The sequence below is a fragment of the Canis lupus genome, chromosome 8, assembly GCF_048164855.1.
Source record: "Canis lupus baileyi chromosome 8, mCanLup2.hap1, whole genome shotgun sequence".
Classification (NCBI taxonomy): Eukaryota; Metazoa; Chordata; class Mammalia; order Carnivora; family Canidae; genus Canis; species Canis lupus.
This window is the reverse complement of record NC_132845.1, coordinates 73,020,445-73,038,362: the sequence shown is the minus strand read 5'-3', so window position 1 is coordinate 73,038,362 and position 17,918 is coordinate 73,020,445. Positions and strand designations below refer to the sequence as shown.

Genomic DNA, 17,918 nt, shown 5'->3' with positions numbered 1-17,918 from the left:
GTTGTTGTTGCTTATGAGCAAGGCTCCTAAAAAGTAGCACACAGTTCTCTGCTCACATCCTATTGACTGGAATTCAGATTCATTTCCACACTGAGCTTCAAGGGAGGTGGGAAGTGTGGTTTCCTACCTACATGCAGATAGAGGTTTTAGAGCTAAGTCGTGGATGCCTTCACATCTACATATCCTTTTCCTGAGGTAAAGCTCCTGATTATTTTTGAAAAGAACCTGAGCACCTGACATCGAGTTCTGTGCCATCTGAGCTGTCATATCCTGGGTTCTCCCGGGAGCATACCTGGAGACAAGACTTGAATACATATAGTTTGTTTGAAAGATGATCCCAGAAAGCACTGGTAAAGAAAAGTAGTAGAGATATGAGGCAGGGAAGAGAAACAAAGGACTATGAGCACATTCATGAGTTTTGAACTGTGAGCAACTCACAGTGGTTAATCCCACTGGAAACCCTTGGGAGACTGTTTGGAACATTCTACCTAAAGGGATGAGGAAGCTGGTGTACTGACTCTCTGCCTCCCATTTGTCATTGGCTGAGAGCTGTTCCCAGGGCTGTTAACTGCTCTGCACATTGGTGTGCCATGTGCCCAGAAAGCTGTCAAGTAGAGAATTGCTGATGACTACAGCAGAACGCTACTGGCATGTACCGAAATGATGAGTGTCAAGATCCGGGCAGAGCACCAAAGCATCTGTTACTCTACCAACTATGAACTGGCTATTAACTGACTCACCACCTTTGGATATGCACAGCAACCATCTCTCATCAAGTTAGAATGCTATGAAAGAGCTCGGGGTTAAGCAGGTCTGAAAGGGAGGTAAGATGCATGAACAGGAGGCCCCAATTCCTACTTCATCTATCCCTCCTGCAAACACTCCTTTCTCTCAATCCACATCTATGGCTTCAAAGATGACTGGTTTACTGAAAAAAAAAAAAAAAAAAAAAAAAGCTTGATCTGGTTCACAGATTGCTCTGCACAATGTGCTGCCACAATCTGAAATGAACTGCTGTGGTATTACAGCTCTGATCAGGAATATTCGGTCAAGATACAGATACAGGCAAATCTTTCCCAATGGCAAAACTTTGGGCAGTTGTTTTTCTACTCTGATTGGACTGAGAGATGAGCAATTTGGATGTATCTGATTCATGTGCAGTTGCTAAGTGTTTGGCTCGTTGGTCAGGCATCAGAAGGCACAAAATTGGAAGACTAGCAACAACAAGTCTGAGGAAGAGGTATTGGATGAGCAGCGTGTCAACATATTTGTGTTCCATGTTAATGCCAAGCAAAGGCTGTGCACTGCAGAGGAGGCTCTCAATAATCACATGGACAAGATGACACATTCTATAGATGTCACGTGTGCAAAGTCAGATGTGCAAAGTTCCCAGAAGGACATAGACAAAGGCTATGTATTGGCTCACCAATGTGGTCTGAGGGTATAACTTCCAACAGCAAAGACCAGGGCTAAGCCCTGCTTTGGTGCCTTTGTCCAGGGTGACCAGACAGCTACATGGTGGTGAATTAACTTCTCCAGTCTCCTTCTGGCATGAAGAAGGCAGTGATTCGTTCATACTAGGATAGATACATACATGCCTTCTTTTCTTTCAATGCTTGTGCCAGCACTAGCACTTATTAAATGCCTTATTTTCAGTCGCCGTGTGCCATACAACATTACTGCTGATGAAAGAACCTATTTCACAGCAAAATAAGTGTGACAATGGATTCATGCCCATGGAATTTACTAGTCTTACCATGTATCACATTACACTGAAGCAGCTGGTCAGATAGATGGGAAAATTGCTTATTTAAGAGTTGATTATAGTCCCAGTTGGGAGAAAGAACTCTTAAAACCTGATGTAGAGTGTACTTTCAAGAAGTGACCTATGTACAGTGCTGTTTCTCTCATAGCCTTAATACATGGGTCTGGGAATTAACATACCAAATGACCAATTTGCAAATATTTGCTTCCCATCCTTGCCATTCTAGGCTTAATTCCCATACTTCCAACAAAGTACACGCCTAGGGTTCCATTAAGTACGAAGTTTAGCTGACCTTCTGGCCATTTGGGGATTTTTCTTTTTAGAGATTTTATTTATTTATTTGAGAGAGAGAGAGCACAAGTGGGCAGAGGGAGGATAAGCAGACTCCCTGCTGAGCAGGAAGCCCAACACAAGACTCAATTCCAAGACCTCAGGATCACAACCCAAGCTGAAGGCAGATGCCCAGCTGACTGAGCCACCCAGGTGCCCCCATTTTGGGATCTTTATGCCATTGATCCAATAGACAAAGAAGGCTGCTATTCTGTTGACTGAAGTGATAGATCTTGATTTTTTAAATTTTTTTTTATGATAGTCACACACACACAGAGAGAGAGAGAGAGAGGCAGAGACACAGGCAGATGGAGAAGCAGGCTCCATGCACCAGGAGCCCAACGTGGGATTCGATCCCGGGTCTCCAGGATCGCGCCCTGGGCCAGAGGCAGGCACCAAACCGCTGCACCACCCAGGGATCCCGATAGATCTTGATTTTTTTTAGGGTTGCAGCCACATAAGAGGGACATTCCAGATCATTCTTCAAACTAGGGATTCTCTAGAGAAGCCATTTTTTGGTTCCATGCTCAATAGAAAACTATACTAATCAAAGAAGGGCAGGACCACTCAATATTCAGACCCATCAGGAAAGAAGTTTCATATCATCAACAAGGTCAAGAACTCTAACCACTTTGGAATCTGAATAAAGACAAAGGGATAGTAGAATGGAAGTGAAGAAGAAAGTTATGTGTATCAATGAGACTAGTTACAGAAATGTAATTGTTTTCCTACATGGACTCTGAATAATATATCCATGAAGAAAGGAATATTGGTTTTCTAGCAATGCATAAACTTTGTACAAACTTCTAGCAATCTCTACCAGACTACAGAGGGGCAATTGATCTTATTTTCATTAATGATCACTATTAGAAGTGAATTTGGGCATGTTCAGAGTCACTTTTTTTTTTTTTTTTTTTTGGTCACTTGGCTTTAAGATGTGTTTTGACTCCTTCCACCACAGACCTAGGCACTTGTGATATTCTGGGATTTTGTTTCCTCTCCAGATATGGAGATCTGATTCCAGTATAGCTAGAAACATGTCCAGTCTCCCATTCTGCTCCCTGCTCAAGAGGCATGCCTCTCCTGAAACTATATTATAAACTTGCTCTATGATTCTAAGTCCCTCAAAATGGCAGCAAACATGATCTATACCGTATACAGACAGGCTCTCTCGCATTGTCTGAGAACAACAGCAAAAAAAGCTGAAAATTCAGGTTTTACAAAGTTTTCCAGCTCGAATGCAAAGAGTTGGAAAATTGAGTGCCAGCGGAGGAACAGAGCAAAGTCAGGCAGAAGGTAATAAAGCAGAGGAGATGCCAACTCTCAATAAGGTTAAAAAGATGATTTACCAAGTTGTTGTGTAGTGAAATATGGGATTGGCTGATCCTGGGCTAGCTACCGATGCATCCAACCCATGCCCCTGGCTGTGGGATTTTGGCGGGGAGGTGGGTGGGTGGGAAGCAGTTATTATCCCTCTGTGTGATGATCTTACTTAATGCGAACAAAAGACAACAGTAAGGCAAGGTGTGCCACCCTTCTGCTGGAGCTTCACTGAGCCATGCAGCTGAAAGCTGAGGCTGGATGGGGGTCACAGCTAAATCTTTGGGCCTGAAATGCAAACTGTGGCCTTTTCTTTCCCTCTGAATGACCACCTTGAAGGCAAATCAACAGGAGTGACAGCGGAAGAGAGAGCCACTCAGCTGAGCTGTCTGCCAGCCAGAAGGGAGCATTCAATAGTGCTCTCCTCCGAACTGAGACCCGAGTCAGCCTTTCTGCAATCCAGTGACATTTCTGCCTATTAGTGAATGGAAACACACGCCTTTCATTCCAGAGTCGAACGGTGCTGTTTTGTCTGCAGTGTCCTTGCTCTCCTGGCCTGATTGTTTGCTGAGAAAAAAACAATTAAATCTTCCATTCAATTATGGTCTGTTTGGGTCTGAAGAGCTGTTTAAAACCAGAGAGCCTTATCATATTAATGAGCACTGCTGCCAAGATTAGTACCTGAGAAAAGGGATTCCCTGGGGAACTGAGGAACAGAACTGAGAATATTAGGATGTTATGATCTTCACTTGATGGAAAACTACTGATAAAATGGCACATTACCCCTAGAGATAGGGACTTTGTGTTAAATAGGCATGGAGATGAACATATATATTTCACACAACCTGATAGACAATACAAACTCAGATGAAACGTGCATACACTCTTAACTAATTACCTGCCTGATATCACAGGAGACCCAGGGCTGGCTTTCTCTGCATGGTAGGGGTCAGGATCAGGAACCTGGTAACAAGGAAGGCAGAGAGGTAAGCCAGCTCAGACTGGTTGAGGACTGTTTGCATCAAATGCTGGGAGAAACCAAGGGCAAAAGCAAATTTCCAAGCCAAAAACCAGGTGGAAAGCAGGGCTGTAACTCCAGGATCTCCAAGTGAGAGCTGGTGGCAATAGGATTTGGGAGAGAGTAGGGCATCTGAAAGGGAGGCCCAGTCCATGCAGTAGCCATGAGCTCTAGGCTATGGTGTTGCAGCTCTAGGGGGCTCAGCTTGGTCACCTGGCAGGAGCTAGGATACATGGACTCATCCAACTGGTTCAAAGGATCAAAGGTGGGTTGATGGCTTTCCAGATTAACACAAATTTAGCTTGTTTGTTTGTTTGTTTTTTAAAGACTCCTTAGCTCAGACTCTTAACTCTAGAGAACAAACTGATGGATACCAGAAGGGAGGGGGAGAGGGGGATGGTTGAAATAGGTAATGGGGATTAAGGAACACACCTATGGTGATGAGCACAGGGTGTTGTATGGAAGTGTTGGATCACTCTATTGTACACCTGAAACCAATATAACACTGTATGTTAACCAGATGGAATTAAAATAAGAACTTCAAAAAGAAAATCACTCATTAGCTCAAAATAGGATATGGTCAGTCCTCAAAGTGTGGACAGTGCAAGTTGATTGGAGTGATGTTTTCACTATCTGGTATTTTTACTCTTGTTTCATCTACCACTATTCACGCAGTACACTTATTTTGATTTATCCATGATTCTGCCTTAGCAGGAGCCCATTCCTGTTTAGTGCTGTGTAGTATTCCATCGTGAGACTACACCACCTTCTGTTTATCCACTCACCTCTGAGCAGGCATTTGGGTTGTTTGCAGTGTTGAGCTATTACAAATAAAGCTTCACAGCATATTCATGTGTAAGTGTTTGAAAGGACACATACTTTTTTTTTCTCTTGGATTCATACCTGGGAGTGGAATGGCTGGCTCATATGGTAAATGTATGTTTGACTTTTAAAGAAACTGCCAAACTGCTTTCCAAAGTAATTGTTCCATTTACATTCCCACCTGCAGTGCATGAGAGTTCCAATTCCTCAACATGCTCATTAGCACTTGACATTGTCATTATTTTTTTTCACCAATGTAATAGGCATCTTACCATGGTTTAATTTATATTTCACTAATGGCTAATGTTATTTAAAATGTTTTCCTATTTGTACATATTTCTATCTGCATGTCTGAATAATATATAATATATATTACATCCTTAATATATTTATATATGTAATTATGTCATATTAATATCATTTTATATATGAACATTATATTAATATATTTAATATAATGTATTATTATATATAATAATATATATGATGTATTATTACATGTTTGATTGACAAATATTTTCTCCTAGTTCATGGCTTGTCTTTTCATTTTCATTGGTGTCTTTGGAAGAGCAAAAGATTTCAGTTTTTAATGAAGTCCGATTTGTCTAATTTTTTTCTTTTATTTATTTTTTTTTAATTTATTCTTTATTGGTGTTCAATTTACCAACATACAGAATAAAAAACTGGATCATGCTTTCAGTGTCCTATCTAAAGTATGGAATGCAAAAGTAAAAATATTTTTCTTATATTTTGTTCTAAAAGCTTTATAGCTCTAGATCTTATATGACATAACTCTCCACTTATCAATTTCTTCTTTACATTCTCATGGCAATATTATGTAGCTGTCAATATACAAGCCCTGCACACTTTGTCAGATGTATTCCTAAATATTTCGTACTTTGACGCTATTTTAAATGGTATTACTTCTTTAATTTCAATTACTGATTGCTCGTATAGAAATACAATTTATCTTCGTATATTGATTGTAGATCCTACAACTTTGCACTTTCTAGATCTAGTAGCACTTTTTGTAGATTCCATTGGGTTTTCTATAAAGATTATCAGGTTGTCTGAGAATAAAGACTGGTAACTTCTTCCTTTCCAATCTGGATGCTTTTTAACTCTTTTTTTGTACCTGATTGCACCAGCTACAACCCCAAATACATACAGCGTGGAAGTGATGAGAGAAGATATCCTTGTCTATGCTTCCTCTTAGAGGCCTTTTATCTGATTGAAGAAATTTCCTTGTATTCCTATAGTGCTGAGAGGTTTGTTTATTTTAAATGCAGATAAGCTGTTTATTTTTAATGCTTTTCCCTCCATCTATTTAGATGTTCAGATGAGTTTCCTTTTTTTCCTCTATTAATATGGTGAATTGATTTTGATTCCTTTAATAATGTTAAACCAAAACTGTACTATTGAGATAACCTTCCTTGCTCATGATGTCTTATTTTTATTTTTAAATTTAATTTGCTAAAATTTGGTTTTGAATTTTTGCATCAATGTTCATAAGGGATATTGGTATACAGGTCTCTTTTCTTGGGATGTCTTTGTCTGATTTGAAGTAAGTATAATGCTAGCCTCATCGAATGAATGGGGAGGTATTCCCCCTTCCTTGATTTTTTGGAAGAGTTTGTGTTGAATTAGAATTATCTCCTCCTTAAATGTTTGTTGGAACTTACCAATGCTGTAATCTTGGCCTGGAGTTTTCTTTGTGAGGAGGATTTAAACTATAAATTCCATTTCTATAATAGATACAAGACTCTTCAGGTTATCTACTTACTCTTGAGTGCTTTTTCAAGAATTGGCCCTTGTTACCTAAATTGCTGAAATTATTGACACATCCTTTTATTATCTGTAGAATCTGGAGTGATATTACCTCTTTCATTCCTGGTATGGATAATTTGGATTTTCTGTCTCTCTCTTACTTTCTTCTTTCCTCTACTCCCTTCTTCCCTCCTTCTCTCTCTCTCTCTCCCTCACTCTGAGTCTGCCTAGAGGTTTATCAATTATATTGATATGAAAAGGGTTGCTGGGATTGCCCACCAGAGCCCCTGAAAACTAGAACTATTTCTGTACTCTGCTTATCTTTTCAAAATAAATACTGTAGGATAAATAATTAGAACAAATAAGATGAGCTTTAGTTTCTCTATTTCAATCTCGGTATGAAGTTGAAGCCTTTTTGAATAAATGGATGGATGAAAAGATGTCTTTCCAGGTATATATAATAGCACAAAACCAAAGTATAAACTTGTCTATGGTGTGACTGATGAAGTTAGAAGTGATTGATACATATTAATTCTGAGCTGGATTTCCACTGACATGCCCTAACAAGACAATCGTGATGTAAAGATAGACAATATGATTCTGTGTGTGTTTTTGGAGTCCATCAGAAATCTTTATGGTGAATCTACCTCAAGAGGAGGCAAACATTATCTGTGAACACTTTTGATCTCAGTGACTAGATTAGATTTAGTCATTTAGCTGAAGTATAGGAAGTATAAATATTGCTCCTGGGAAGGTTGTAATACCATACACCCCACTCCCATGGCTTAATAGAGGTAACATTACTTAAAATAGGTAACATAACTGCCAAGCACAAAGGCATGCTCACTCCTTTTGCTGGTGTTTCTGGCTCTCTAACCTAGCTCTTAGAAGGTAAAGAACATGACAACAGGGAGGCAACCACATTTTGTGTAGCTGACAGCAAGAGGACATTTCATACAAGTCCTACCAGTTTCAGTTCAATGGAGATCTAATCTCAGTATCTTTGGACTCTTTTCCATAGTTCATTACTTTCTAATCGGTTATGGCCCTTATCAAAAAAGAACGCCTCTGAGACTCCCAAAGTAGAACAAATCCATAAATCAAACACAATGAAATTTTGTTGTTTTCTCTTTGTTTTTTCCCCTCATATCTGCACATCTCCTCTGGCTCAGAAAAGAGATGAGATATACAGTGCCCGGGCTAGCACAAAACACTTGTGTGGAGGCATTTTTAAGTGATATTATGGAGAAGCATTGGGATCAGAGAACTATGCCCCATCCAATGTAATCTGTTGTCTTACATATCTTTGAGCAAACTCTTATGGATATTTTACCAACCAGCCCTTCAACCACACCATAAAGACAGGCATCAGAGGCCAGCTGCATAAAATAGATATAAAAGTTATAGGACATAGGATTTCTGAATCTTATACATACAGCCTGTCTTCTCTCATTAACATCCCTATTTCTAGGTAAAACCTATTGGCCTACAAAAACAAAAAAGTGTTCCTAAGCAAATTAATTGTATAAACACAAGCCCCAGGAGAATGATTAAACTACTTAGGAGACAAACAACTCTTCAAGCTTTACAGAAGTACCTTCGGTTTTTGTTTTTTGTTTTTTTAAATCATGCTTATCGAAGATGTGTTATCTATTCATTAAAGCAGGTCCCCCAAGGATTTTTGTTAGACAATGTTTTGTTGGCCCAATTTTAATTACTCTATGCATTTGGAAGAAACAAATTTACATTTATTTTGAAATAGTCTATAATCCATAATCCCAGAATAATGATTTTATTGAGTTGGTTTTGACATTATAGCCTCAACTTATATTGAGAAATGCTCTAAGAAATAGCTTTATTACTTACTGTCAGGATTTTGTTCCAAGCATCATTCACTTATTCTCATTATCATAGAGATGATACATTTATTTTAGAATTAATCAATGGCAAAAACTTAGTTCCCCTAAGGGATTTATATCAAATTTCTTATGGACAATGAAAAGTGTACAACCAGCATGTTTTCCTTTCTGCTCTGTTCACAGGTAATTTGAGAGCCAATTTCACAGCTAAACTATACATCTAAACAGGCTCTCTAGGTGATGCTTATGCATGCTAAAGTTTGAGAAAGCACTGCTCTGCATTATTTACAACTTAAGGCTTTTATTGGGATATTTCCTTTGCTCTTCTTTGAGGGAGATAATTTGGCAATTCAGCTCTCACAGGTTCAGGCCATTGTTTCCTGATTCTAATGCTCTGAATTTAATGTTTGTGTCCCCCTACAATTTATATGTTAAAGTCCTAACCCCTCCTCACTATCACGTGGCTGTCTTTGGAGATGGGAAGTAATTTAAGTTACATGAGGACATAAAGGTGGGACTCTGATCCTATAGGATTAGAATTAGTGTCACAGTAAGAAAAGAACACTGATAACATTCTCTCTCTTCCTCTCCCTTCTCCCTTTCTTCCCTCTCTCTCCCTGGCTCTGTCTCTCTCTGTTTCTCTTTGCACACATACAAAAAAAAAAAAGAGGTTACATGAGCACATGGGGAGATAGTGGTCACCTACAATTTACCTTGTTGGCACCTTGCTCTTAGCTCTCTCAACTTCCAGAAGTATGAGAAATATATTTCTGTTGCTTACAGCATGCAGTCTGTGTTTTTTTTTTTTTTTTTGTCATGGCAGCCCAGAGCTGACAAATACACTATAGTACTTTAACTCCATTCCATGCAGTAACAAGTTAAATGTTAGAATGTGAGGATTTTATTTTTAGTTCAATTATTATCTTACTATTTAACCTTAAAAATCCATTTTTCCACCTCATTCACCACAGTGATTTGCAAGATATCTGAATTAGACAATAACTTTAATGAGCCTTATTTCTTTCAAGTATACAGATTCGACAGTGTCAGAGGAGAGCTTAATGATCATCCAGTAAAAATGATTTATTTTATAAATGAGAAAATTGAAGTCCAAAGAGCTATTTGGTCTTAGGGCCTAGATGAAAGCCAATATCCCTGGATCCTCAATCCTGCTGATTGTTTCCTGATGCCAACGTATGGCACCAACTCCAAGTTCTCGACTGCCTAGAAGCCAGCTGGTTGGAATACAGCTATATTGATCCCCATTTTATTATTCACTGTAAGTTGTCTTATGTGGAAAGCCAGCCACAATGAAATTACTATCAGATTTATATTTTTAAAAGACATGGGAAGCCAGATAGACCTAAGGTCAAACTTGGCACTCCCCCATAGTAACAGTATGGCCAAGACAGGTGCCTAACTTTTAATGAAGTTGTTTCTTATCTGTAATAGAGAAGAAACAATTCCTTTATCATGAGTTGCTTGTGGGAATTTAGTGGATCATTCCTATGGAACACCTACCATAGTATTGAGAGTGTTCAATAGATGCTGGTTCTCTGGATCATGTATATTCTTTTCCCATACAATCAACTACTAGCAAGGGGTAAACTTTTACTTGAGTTCCCAGCTGGTTTCCTTCCTTGCCATCAATGTAGTTTCAAAGGACACTACCTGACAGGTCCCAGAAGAAGTAAAAGTAAGACAGTGAATACAAGATGAACCTGCCAATGATGAGGCAGATAATGGTCAGGAGCAGACAGTTGCAGGGAGCACGAAAGAGCAGAATCGATAGGTGGAATGGGAAGTCTTTGGATGAGGTGAACTGATATGCTATCTGAAGGTCTGTAACACACATGGAAAGAGAACAGAAACAAGAAAATGAATTTCTTGGGGACCTGGGTGGCTCAGTGGTTGAGCATCTGCCTTGGGCTCAGGTCGTGATCCTGGGGTCCTTAGGATCTAGTCCAGCATTGGGGGGGGAGGGTTTTCCCTGCAAGGAGCCTGCTTCTCCCCCTGCCAATGTTTCAAAAGAAAAGAAAAGAAAAGACATTTATCTTAAGCAATGGGCTCTGGATAAGCTTTATGAGGGAGATGAGATGAAGGGTTATTGATAAGCTAACTTCATGGTGCCTTAGACCTTTGATTAGGAGGTCTTCAGGAAAGCATGCAACTCATACATACAGTGAGACAGAAGCTAGAAGTAAAGCATGAGAGTCACAGCTGCGTTTTCCTGAATTTACAAAAATTCCAGTCATGTGCAAAATTTAAGATTCTCACATTTGGTCTGAAGCAAATAAATCTGTTATCCTGAGGTGAGTCACAATTTCCCAGGGGAGAATGATAGTTCTTCAATTTTTTTTTTCATTTGCTAGAATGATCTAATTTTTTTCATTTAAGTTTTAATCACAATATTAGATGTATATGGGGGAAGAAAACAAATAGTTCAAAAATTCTTGAACAGAAGGGAAATGGTCTTCTGATTCCCATTCTTAACCACAGAAGCTAGAACTTTCAACTTCCCTTGGTTTTGTTTCTCCTCCAGATAAAGCGCTTATAGCAACATTTCCTAATTTGTCGATGGTAAAGCAGATACACTGACCTGATAATGTAAAAGAAAACCGTGTTGGTCACTTGCTCTGCCTCCCTCTCCCTCCAGGATCACTCTATTTACTCCTTGTGGAATACAGTAGGAACCTCTTCAGTCCTGACATTTGATATTTATGATTTGGATTTTTTTCCTCACCGTTCTGCTGACAATTTTAAGTACTATACTTATTTGCTTATTTTTTAAAGATTTTATTTATTTATTTATTCATGAGAGACACAGACAGAGAGAGACAGAGACACAGGCAGGAGGAGAAGCAGGCTCCGAGGGGAGCCCAATGCAGGACTTGATCCCAGGATCCCCGGATCACACCCTGAGCCAAAGGCAGATAGATGCTCAACCACTGAGCCACCCAGGTGCCCCCAAATACTATATTTAAACCTCTAATTCTTCTTGCATAGACTTTAGCAGATGCCTGACTTTAGGCCATCAGAGTGGATCCTTTTCGTCAGTTTGGCCTTCTGGCCTCTTCTTCCTCCATCCCTAACTCTGTTCTCCGACCACTCTCCAACAATATCACTTTTATGTGATCAAGATAAAAACACAATCATGGTGTTCCATAACCCAAATGAGGACTTGTTTACTTTTTCTACAGACTAATTCTAAAACTTGAAAAACAATTCACCCTAACCTAACTATATAAAGTTTCTGGTCTGCAAAGCACTTCTGTATACTAGGACTACATTTCCTTCTTGAGCATAATGCCCACTCCAGGGAAAAGGTTTCAAACATGTAGATGAAGTAGAATTTCTCTCTCCTTTTTTTTGAAAACTCTATTAATGACTCAGAAACATTCACATTTTACTTCACTTTATATTTGGATGCTGAGTTTCTTTCCGCCACTTGGAACACCCCCTTCCCTCCACCCCCCTCCCTCCCTTCCTTCTTCCTTTATTTCCTTCCCCCCTTTCTCCCTTCCTCCCTCCTTCTCTCTTATCTATTGATAAAACAATATTATGTCTCACCCAAATCCTCGAAATTATCCCATCTGTCAACGATTCCACCTATTAGAGCACCCAGTTTCTCTCCCTGGATCCTCCCAAACTCTCTTTTCAAACTCAATCCAGGTGCTTCCTGGATTCCATCCTAGAACTTCCCTCATTTCCATTCCCTAAGTATAAGCATAGAGGGAAGGGTTCATGGCATATCCATTCTGAGGACAAGGAAATGTTCAATTAAGTTCTTTGCTTCTGTTTCTCCTCCCTCTGTCAGCCTCTATTCCCCTTCTAGTCCGGAGTCTATTCTGAGCTCTTCTCAGAAGGCCAACTTCTGCACCCCTGCATCTCTTTAGATATTCTGAGCTAAGATTCCTGTTTTACCCAACAATACACTTTATGTGGCTTTCATCTTTTTTCACTGTCTTGAGATCTCTCAACCACTAACGACAGTAACCCACTCCCATGCCCCTTCCCTCGGTTTGGGTGGGCATGCTTTTTATTTCATTTGGATTCATCTGGGGTCTCATGGGCAGAGTTGGTGATGGTCAGTCTGTCCCCCTGACAGGGAGAGAGCAGAAGCCCGTGGCAGGTGTTGATCAGAAGTGAATGAGCCAAGCAGGTGAGGAGCTGATAGGAGTCCCACTTGTTTTATTGATTGCAGATTTCTCTTGCTGTTTCTGTCTTGTCACCAGCCTCCTGATGGCCACTTTTCTAGTCACTTGGTCATGGAGCAGATGGAAAATGAAGTGAGCAAAAGTTGGGGAATCCTTCAATGGATGTTATTATTTGGTCATATGTTCCAAATTAACAGTTCACCAACGATGGGAAGCTGGGGATTGATAAAAATCATGCCTGCCTTGTAAAAGTAGTTAAATATTAATTAATTATTTTTTAAAGATTTTATTTATTTATTTATTCATGAGAGACACAGAGAGAGGGGCAGAGACACAGGCAGAGGGAGAAGCAGGCTCCATGCAGGGAGCCCGAGGCGGAACTCGATCCCAGGACCCTGGGATCATGCCTTAAGCCAAAGGCAGATCCTTAACCAATGAGCCACCCAGGTGCCCCTAGACATTAATTTGAATAGCTGCACAGAGAACCTTAAAAAGTGCGTGATTTTGTTGCTTTGCGTGGCAATGAGCAGAGCATAGGTTTATAGACTGTTGCTCAACAACAAACGTGAATGTATATGAAGATCATTCTTTTGCAGGAGCGGAAGGGAGAGGTGGGCAGGCTGGCCAGGGCTGAGTTGCTGTGCAGAATCCTCAGAATCAAACGGAAGATTCTCCTATGGTGGAGACACGAAGATAAATTTAAGGAAAATGTATGAGGTGAGAAATACAGGCATCTGGGGTGGTGGTTTGTGTGGCTCCCTCACATGGGCATGTTAAAAAATATAGGAGTCAACGCAGAACAGTAAGTTCCAAGGTCCTGGGGTCACTAACTGGGTTTTCTTCTTTTGTTCCTCCCTGCCTCATTATGCCTCGTATTCTATGTTGACCACATAAGGAGGGAGCATTTTACAGTGAACAGAGTTCAGGCTTTGGACACCAGGCCTTCCTTGGCTGCCTCTATCCTGGGCAACTTACATCAATTCTCTGTGCCTCAGGTGAGTCCTCTGTGAAACCAGAGACGGGGTGGAAATGTTGACAAATGGGGGCAAAGCATCACCATGAAAAATGGCAACTAACTCTCAGTAGATATTTTGATAGATGAGGAGCAGAAAGTGTGGTCTATATCCAAACGGGGGGAAAGACCACTCAGAAAAACACTCCACAAGTCAATTTTTAAATTTCCTAGAGTGACCTTCTGGCTTGCCTTTCCCCTCAGGGTTCAGCGATACCTGAGGCAGGGTTGGCTTCAGGCAGTAGATCCAGACTTGCTCTCTAGAAGCCTGTTCTGGAGACATTAGCTAGTGTGGGAAGGTTTGTGTTTAGCTGGACCTTCAGGACAAGGGGGTCACTGCAGAGTGACCTTCAGCATCTCCTGGTCAGCATGGGGTGAGGGAGGCATATAGGGGACAAAGCACAATGAGGCCTAAGGATCTGGGCCCATGTCCCTCCCACACAGAATTTTGCTCTTGTCATTTGTTATTAGCTCCTTATGAAAGAATCTTTACACACATGTGACCCAGGATACTAACGTCTTATATTTATGGAGCCTTCGCAATTTCTTCAGTTCTTTCACAAAGTCTAGGTTCACCACGGATGAATGCCATGGTGACTTTGGGCAAGAAATTTCACTATCCTGTGCCTCAGCTGCCTCATCTGTAAAATGGGGGGCAAGAGTGGGGAGGCTTCCCTGAGTTTGTGTGCATGAAGTGTTCAGAAAGGAGCCCGGCCCTCACAAACCCTCGGGACTGCGCCCCTTTTAAAGATTTCATTTATTTATTCATGAGAGACACAGAGAGAGAGAGAGAGAGGCAGAGACACAGGCAAGGGGAGAAGCAGGCTCCCTGAGGGGAGACCGATGCGGGACTCGATTCCGGACCCCAGGATCACGACCGAGCCAAAGGCAGATGATCAACCACTGAGCCACCCAGGTGGCCCAGAACCTCCCATTATGAAAACCCAGCTTCCTGTTTTAGAGCTTCCTGTTTTTAATCCCAAGCTTACAATTACTGAGTGACTTCCTATAAAAGTCACAGAAGACTGCCCGTCAGAGGAGAGAAGGCGCTGACGTTCTTGCCAGATGCGGTGTGACAGGTGGTGTCTAGAAGTTTCCCTGTGCCATTTTGTTCCTCTGCACGAGAGGTCAGCCTGATTGTGATGAGGAGGAGCTCAGATTTTGAGAAGTTAACTAGACCTTCCAGACCTCAGCTGAGAACCAGAGCACAGACGGGTAAGGAAGCAGCCAAGGCCGTGAGTGCCAGCCCACACATTGGGTTTTGCTGGCCAGACCAATTTCTTAGGTCACCTATTGGAAAATGGATCACTAAAAGGAAGGCTGGTCGGAGGGGTGTGGACAAATGTCTCCCTGCTCCGCCATGAGATCACATCCCCTTTTGCAGACCCCGACGGTCCGGGACGGACAGCCTCTTTCCTATGGGCTCTAGGCAAGCTCTACTTGAAAATCAGACATTTGTGTGGACAACTATGTGTGTGCATGTGTGTGTGTGAGAGAGAGAGAGAGAGAGAAAGAGAGAAGAGGGAGGGAGAGGTGAGTCATTAAAAAGTGGTTCAGCTAAATAAAGGATCTCATTATGTGAGCTATTTTTATTCCTCAAATGTCTGCCTTCCTCTCCCCCCTTGAGGTTCCTACTGAAATCTGACAATCAGGGTTGAACTTCACTGTCAGCTTCCATTAGGCAAATCAAGCAGGAAAAAAGGGAGTGTGCCTCTGGCCTTGGCAGGGAGCTGAGTCAGCAGTGATAATCTGCTTGAGCTGGTGGGGGCCAGCTACCAAAGGCTTTAATTAGTCAGCCCAGGTGTCCTCTCCGCCCCCACCCGCATCCCTGCTTCCTGTCCCTTCACCCACCAGCCTCCACCATGAGTCTTTCCATGCCTTCTCTGCCTCTAATTCCTGGGAAGGCAGCTGGGATAACACATCCCCAGGGCGGGGCCCCCAGCACAGGCTGCCCCTGTCAAGGGCATTTTGTCCCTTGGAACTGAGGGACTCATGTTCCTGCACTGGCTGTCTCCTTCCCTCCATCTCTTGGCTCACCCACTGTGAGCAAGACTTAACCCCTCCTGGGAAAACGAGGCTGCAGTGCAGCCAAAGCCACAGCGATTCCTTTCCCAAAGGACTCAAAAGCACCCTGTCTCCCTCCCCGATCTGGGCTCCCTCTTGCCTTCTTCATTAGGCATGCAGTCACTCTTTCAAAATAAAATCACCCCATCCGTGATGTGTGAAGCACTCTGCCTGGGTTGCAGGGAGGACTCGGGAGAGGAGGTCTCTTGATCTCAAAGGAGATGTTGGATGTAAAGAGGACAGAGGAACACAGGACAGGTGGCTATGGTCTAGAAAAATTAATTGGGGCAAATGGACCACAGCCAGCCCAAGTACAAGATGGAAAATAACGTGTGTAATAAAGGTTAAGAGCTTTGGGAGCTCCAGGAGTTCGGAGGAGGATGACCCATTTCTAGAACAGAACACTTCAGGGAGTGTCCTTGGAGCTGGGTTTTAAAGGTTGAATAAGATAAAATCAAGTAGAGAGAAGAACTGGGGTGTCCTGTGGGTAGGGTCCCTCAGGCATCATCTCAGAAAACCCCCCTCCCCCCATCCTGGGAGTCATTGAAGTTCTCCAGCTACAGCTGCTTGGCTGGACTCCATCTTCCTCCTGGCCTGTTAATGGCTCTGGTGTCGCAGCTGGACCGTGCCACCCCGCCTCTTCCCCCTCCCATCCTTGCCCATGGGTCACACAGGGACTGCCAACGCCATGGAGGCTGAGTGGATGTCACTTCCACATGCTTCCGGCAGCTCCTCCAGGCCAGCTAGCCACACTGGGATGGAGTGTGGCCCTCCCTATGACTATGTGACACATCTCCTTGTAGTCCTCAGCCCTCAATGGTTCTGTTTACTCAGTTTCTTGTGGCACCGAGGTTGCCAGATCCTGGCAGTCACTCTCTTCAGGATCTCAGCTGGATTCCCTTAAGATGACGCTCAAAGATGGTAAGCGTGACACCAGCCCCAATGCTTCCACCTTGCTACCAACCAACTGTCCGCTCAGGTCTGTGTTGCACACCTTGTACCTTTATCATGTGGCCCAGGGGAGCAAGGGAGGGCAGGGAGCTGCTTCCCAATTGATTTGAGAATCTCAGTCTTGGAAGATCATAATCCCCATGGACTTTTCTCACTCTGTGCACACAAAGCCCATGACATCTTTAGGCAAGTGGCACCTTGGGGAGCTGGTCACTTTGTTGGCCATTCTGGTTCTCATGAGATGTGCAGCTCAGGGCTCCTGTCTCCATATTTAACTGCATCTGCCTGAGCTAGTGGGGTGACTCAGATTTGCCAGAGACCTATTCAGAGGCTGGATTCTCTCCTTCTCACAGCCTTCTGGAAAACACACACACACACACACACACACAGGCACGCACATGTACACACACACACACATGTACACACACACACACACACACACCAAGGCTGCTGCTTCCTTCTCTTAGCCATTTTCAAAATGTTTTTTTTTTTTTCAAATTTTCTAAGGCAACAGTCACAGCCTTCCAATTCCATCCCATCAATCCCAAACTTCACATCCCAGTTTCTGCTGGGAGAAGGCCGGAGCCTGTGCACACAGGTGGGGAGGTAAGGTGCCTCAACGCCCCTCCATTCTCCCAGGAAGCTTCCCGCTAAGCCATGCTGTTGCTTGTGCAGGGCTCAGTCCCTTTCCGGGAACAGTTGGAAATGCTACTCCAGGCCTGCAGGTCTTATGCTCTTGAGCACAAATGAGAGAAGATGGGATGAACAGTTCAGAAAGCCCAAAGCTCTAGCAACGGTAAGCTATCGGTGTTAGTATGAAAGACTTGGCACTCTCCCGGGTGGGGGATTGTTC

The 17,918-nt window shown here is 42.4% G+C and overlaps 2 long non-coding RNA genes across 7 annotated transcripts in view; one reads left to right on the top strand and one right to left on the bottom strand.

The window, feature by feature from the left end:
- LOC140637692 (uncharacterized) overlaps positions 1-9,354 on the bottom strand; it is a 59,616-nt gene extending 50,262 nt beyond the window's left edge. For 2 of the 3 annotated variants that reach the window (XR_012034754.1, XR_012034755.1), the window contains exons 1-2: positions 8,889-9,354; positions 4,314-4,378 (exon numbers count right to left, since the gene is read on the bottom strand). This is a non-coding gene — a long non-coding RNA (uncharacterized lncRNA). Of the gene's footprint in view, positions 1-4,313; positions 4,379-4,865; positions 4,922-8,888 lie in introns of all 3 variants that reach the window. The other variant, XR_012034756.1, reaches the window with a different exon arrangement.
- A 107-nt stretch (positions 9,355-9,461) lies between these two features.
- Positions 9,462-15,622, top strand: LOC140637690 (uncharacterized). Of its 4 annotated transcripts, none has more exons than XR_012034750.1 (5): positions 9,462-9,634; positions 9,910-10,160; positions 13,635-13,755; positions 13,934-14,033; positions 15,035-15,622. It is a non-coding gene; the product is annotated as an uncharacterized lncRNA (long non-coding RNA). The 4 variants fall into 4 exon arrangements; XR_012034752.1 differs by having other exon boundaries at positions 9,462-10,160; positions 15,035-15,265; positions 15,435-15,622; XR_012034751.1 differs by adding an exon at positions 12,990-13,043 and having other exon boundaries at positions 9,462-10,160.
- The last annotated feature ends 2,296 nt before the right edge of the window (positions 15,623-17,918 follow it).